The sequence below is a fragment of the Mytilus edulis genome, chromosome 8, assembly GCF_963676685.1.
Source record: "Mytilus edulis chromosome 8, xbMytEdul2.2, whole genome shotgun sequence".
Taxonomy (NCBI): domain Eukaryota; kingdom Metazoa; phylum Mollusca; class Bivalvia; order Mytilida; family Mytilidae; genus Mytilus; species Mytilus edulis.
Window position 1 is genome coordinate 40661433 of NC_092351.1, and position 6000 is coordinate 40667432.

The following is a 6000-nucleotide window of genomic DNA, read 5'->3' on the forward strand; positions in this document are numbered from 1 at the left end:
TGGGGTATGTGTCGTCTAATTTTATCGGAACTGTACATGTCATTATGTGATATAAAAACTATTCAGTCTACTTATGGAGAACTTGCGTTAGTTTTGTTTTGTTCAGTCTTTTTGTTGATGATTTTCATGCCCGCATGTCTTTTTCTTTTGTGGAAGTATTGAGTGTCCTTTCGTTGTTGGTATTCAGATTGCTCTGTCGATCTTTTAATTTTCATAATAATTATTGATACTGGGATTATTTTTTTTGTATTTTGATAAGTTAAAAGATTATCGCTGAAAGATCAGTGATAAATGCTCCTCGTATAATATAATTATCAGGTAAACGAAATTTAAAAACTCTTTCAAGATAGTACTCAAATATTGTGACGCAATAATTGACTCACTTATCGGAATTCTTTGTTTGTTACTAAGGAATTGATTAGGTTTAAGCATTTTTAGACCAAAAAAAGACAAATTTGATAATGGAGGCACATTGCTTAGTTTCTACAGCAGCTTTGGTGAATATTTTCATTACTGTTAAAATATGATCTGAAAAGTCTCTAAAAAGTTTGAAATATTAACCTATTTCAGGACCCGGAAATTGTGAATGATTAAACCATGAGTTTTTTTTAAGTTAATTCCACTTTTGATTAAACCATGCCAAGCATGACAAATATGTCGTTGTTCCAGCAGATAAAACCTACAAAAATATTGTCTTCGTATGTGAAAACTATTATTTGCAATGTCTCACAAATTAGCTTGGAATAAACAGCACAACTGGTTATCATACCTTTTTCTTTAATATTATTTACAAAGGATGAAATTTTACAAAATCACGATAGTTATAAAACTTATTAAAGGTGCCAGGCTTTTAATTTGATATGCTAGAAGCGCGTTTCGTCTATATGAGACCCATCTGTGACGCTCAGATCGAAATAGTTAGAAAGCATAACAAGTATAAAGTTGAAGAGCTTTGAGCACCCAAAATTCCAAAATGTCAAATACGGCTGAGGTAATCTATGTCTGGGATGTAAGAAAATCCTTAGAGTATTCCAAAAAATTCATACTTTTGCAATCAATTAATTTATAAAAATTACCTTATAATTCTTTTTCATGTCAACACCGAAACGTCCACCAGTAGTGGCATCGATCCAGTGGTGTAAAGTGTTATAAAATGTACTAGGCTTATAGTTCAGTATTGTTCTATGATAATTTTTGTGTTCTTGTCTTTCATTTTGTTAATGTGCTTTTTCTATAATTAATATTAATTATGCCATTTTTGTTTCTTTGATACATATGACGTGGCTCTGTACTTACACATCCTGTGATTGTGTTATTGTTCTATGATAATTTTTGTTTCTTGTCTTTCATTTTGTCTATGTGCTTTTGTCTACTAGTATATGCCTTTTCTGTTTCTTTGATACAAATGAAGTGGCTCTGTACTTATACATCCCGTCATTATGTTATTGTACGATTGTAAATGTTTGTATTCTTGTCTTTCATTTTTGCTAATGTGCTTTGTGTATATTTTTTTGCTTCTTTGTAACATATTTGTTTTTTTTTATAGTGATTAAGATTATAACACAATATTGACTACTGTACCCCTATTTTTTTTTTACTTTTCTACCTATTATGTGTGTTTCTTTGTTAACACATCGTTGCCAATATAATTGAATTTGATGCGACTGTCATACAAACGAGAGTTTTAGCTAGCTATTAAACCAGGTTCTATCCAACACTTTCAATATAAGAAAATGCCTGTACCAAGTCAGGAATATGACAGTTGTTATCAATTAGTTTTATGTGTTAGAGCTTTTGATTTTGCCATATGACTAGAGACTTTCTGTTTTAAATTTTCCTCGGAGTTTTAGTATTTTTGTGATTTTTCTTTTTGATAAGCCAGACGCGCGTTTCTTCTACATAAGAACTGTCCTTCTTTAATTTGGTATTAACATCAAAGAAAACGAAAATCATCTACCGTCTTAATACTCGATAACAAAACTTCACAAAATTCCGTATAAAGAACTCTACATAGCTGAATAAAACTTTGACTACTATTCAATGAACAGTAACGGATGACCTTCAAAAGTATTCAACCAGTGGTGTCAATTAGATGCGGATTCTAAAAACATATAAAGATCTATTGCTAAGTCTTAGATCCCAATATCTGTAATTTAATTTGCAGCAACCTTAAGACCTTTGATTTTTTTCAACCCTTTACACTATTATTCTCCATGCTAAATTGAAAAATCGACTTCATTATCTCATCAAACAGAGCTTTTTCTGTAAAAATCGGAATCGCAGATCTAAATTTTAAGATGATACTATCAAAATGGTGGACATTTTATTCGACAATATATTTGTTGAGTCTGGAGGATTACTATTTCAACAGACAGTCGGTATCCCAATGTTTACCTATTGTGCATCCCTTCTGGTCGACTTGTTTTTGTACTCTTATGAAGCATAATTCATTCAGAACTCTTTTTAAAACAAAAAGAAAAAGCACTATGCCACATTCTTATGTATTTCTATATATTGATGATGTCCTTTCACTGAATAACCCATATTTTAGTCAGTACATGTACTTGCATCCCATATATCCCAGTGAACTTGGAATTAAGATACTACAGATACAAGAAGGACTGCTTCATACCTTGATACTAGTATTCTCCTCAATGTTAACACAGATGAACGACGTCACACTTAAATCTTTGACAAACGGGATGATTTCAACTTCACAGTTATCAATTTCTCATTTCTCAGCAATAACATACTCTCTGTTCCGTCGTAAAGTGTTTTCATATCTAAATAATACGTTAATGACATTTTTATCACGGTTTAGATTATGGTTTAACATCTATGTCGTATATATGTCTGCTAAGTACAAGACAATAACAATCGAAACCAAGGAGAAAACAAAGACTCACAAAACCAAGGGACATTTACATCAACAGTTTTAAATAATAAATAAGAAACAACACGAACTCCACTAAAAACCGGGAGTGAAATCAGGTGCTCCGGAAGGTTAAGCATTTCCTGCACCGTATACGGCACCCGTCGTGTTATTTCTTTGTTTAGTTCGGTAATGATGGAAGGTTATCATGACTGAGGAAGAATATCAGATATGATTTCTGACACACTTTTGTCATAATGGCCAACCAACTCATGATGGCGACCGTAAAATTTCTTGAGTGATGAATTTAATTTGATTGATTCATAGCCCTGTCTTAGCAACTTTTGAGAAAGCAGTATTCCTCGTTCAACAAAATCAACGTAATTTGAGCTAGCTCTAGAGTAACGTATCAATTGAGACACATATGCTCCATATGCTGGTGCCGCTGGGATGTTGCTACACAGAAATGGAAAGTTGACTATAGGATAATTAAAATCATCGCGTTTGTCATAAATGTTGGTATTCAACCTACCATCAGTAGTTATTTCGAGAAAAAAGGTCTAAATATGAAGCAGACGTATCTGTGTCGGTAGTATCTTTAATTTCAAGTTCACTTGGATATATTAAATGTAAGTTATTACTAAATCTATTATTACTAAGAGACAGTACATCATCAATATACCGAAAGGTGCAATTAAAAGACTAGGCTAATTTCTTTTCTCCTTTCTGTACAAGCCCTTGGATTAATTCTGCTTCATATCTGCAAGTAGAGGAGCGCAATTGGTACCCATTGGGATTCCAATAGTCTGTTTGGAAGACCAAACCTCCAAATTCAACAAATATGTTGTCAATTAAAAAGTCCAGCATGTCAGTGATTTCCTCTTCTGTGTATTTTTCCCTTGACTCTGTATGATTTTTCACAAAGTTAGCTGAATTCCAGCCCAAAACTAGATATTTAAAACGTCTAGTGCCCTTTTTGTTAAAGAAACATAAGCTGACGATTTCTTTCAGTCGAGCTTTTAAGTTTAGTATGTGGAATAATGGTATGAAGAGTTGAAAAATCAAAGGTTTTAATGTTGGTACAATGTTTTAATGATTGAGATTGTAAGTTCACCAATAACTCTTTTGAATTTTTCAGTATCCACATCTGATTAACACCACTTCTTGAATATGCCGTTTCGGAATATTTCTGAAGTCCTGCAGTGACTGCAGTGAGTATGGCAGTAAGAACTTTAGAAAAGGGTTTAGTGGAACACTTGAAATAACCTGCAATATATCTTTCCTTATAAGGATTCTTGTGAAGCTTAGGAATCCAATATAGGATGCAAGATCCTGGTCTTCATCCTTTTGATTAACACCAAAGGAGATTAGAACCGATTTGTGGTTTTCCAGGATCTCCTGCTTCGTGAGCGTACTTAGTGTTAATGTATATGTAAAAATATCCCGAAAAAACTGTTATACCGAGTGTGAATTTGCATTGCTATACGACGTGTCTCAGTATTTCGCACAGCCAACAGTCATGTGTTTATTTTGTAGGTTTCGGTTGGATAATGTATAACGTCTCATCGTATGTAAAATTGAGAAAGGAAATGGTGAATATGTCAAAGCGACAACCACCCGACCATAGAGCAAACAACAGCCGAAGGCAACCAATGGGTCTTCAATGTAGCGAGAATTCCCGCACCCGTAGGTGTCCTTCAGCTGGCCCCTAAAATATGCATAATAGTACAGTGATAATGGACGTCATACTAAACTCCGAATTATACACAAGAAACTAAAATTTAAAATCATACAAGACTAACAAAGGCCAGAGGCTCCTGACTTGGGACAGGCGCAAAATTGCGGCGGGGTTAAACATGTTTATGAGATCTCAACCCTCCCCCTATACCTCTAGCCAATGTAGAAAAGTAAAACAATAACAATACGTACATTAAAATTCAGTTCAAGAGAAGTCCGAGTCTGATGTCAAAAGATGTAACAAAAGAAAATAAATAAAATGACAATAATACATAAATAACAACAGACTACTAGCAGTTAACTGACATGCCAGCTCCAGACCTCAATTAAACTGATTGAAAGATTATGTCTTTATCATATGAATATCAGGTACAATCCCTCCCGTTAGGGGTTTAGTATCATACTATCATAAAATATATGAGAAGAACATAACCCGTGTCATGCCAACAACGGTTTTTTTAGAAATAAATGTGTTTAGTTCCGATGCAAAGACCCTATCAGTGAATCAATGTTAAAGCCAAAATATGCAATCTTTAATGACCTGACAACAGTATCGTAACTATATCCCCTTTTAATAAGTCTATTTAAAGGTTTTGTTAGTTTCTGAGGAGAATACTGACATTTTTGTGCTTTATAAAGAATATTTCCATAAAATTTTGGATGTGAAATACCTGAACGTATAAGATGTCTGCATGTTGAGTTATATTTACGAATTATTTCCTTATACCGGTGATAAAATTTAGTAAATGTTTTGACCAGTTTGTGATATCGAAAACCCTGGTGTAATAATTTTTCAGTAATACATAAATTTCTCTCGCTAAAATCTAATACATTGTTACATACACGAGCGAATCGTACAAGTTGAGATATATAAACACCATAAGATGGTGACAAGGGAACGTCACCATCTAAAAATGGATAATTAACAATAGGAAATGAAAAATCATCTCTTTTATCATAAATTTTTGTATTAAGCTTCCCGTTTATGATATAGATATCAAGATCGAGGAAAGGGCAGTGGTCATTGTTATCATTAGCTTTATTTAAAGTAAGTTCTACAGGATAAATTTCTTTAGTATACATACTGAAGTCGTCATTATTTAGAGCCAATGTAGTCTACATAATTATAAAATTGTCTTTGAATACCATTATTCTCATATAAATTGTTTGTACTGGTATTGGGAAAATAATTGTATAAAGTTCGAGATTGCATTTTCGTTACATAAAAGCGTCACTCTTTGTGATATCCTGTGGTGTCTGTCGTTGATGGAAGATGTTCGTTGTTGTTTTGTGGTTTGCATTATTATGTCGACTATCAGAAACATTTGATGTGCGTTTCTCTCTAGTAAGTGGTCTTGTGTGTGTTTGTGCTGTATTTCTGTCACGTAGTG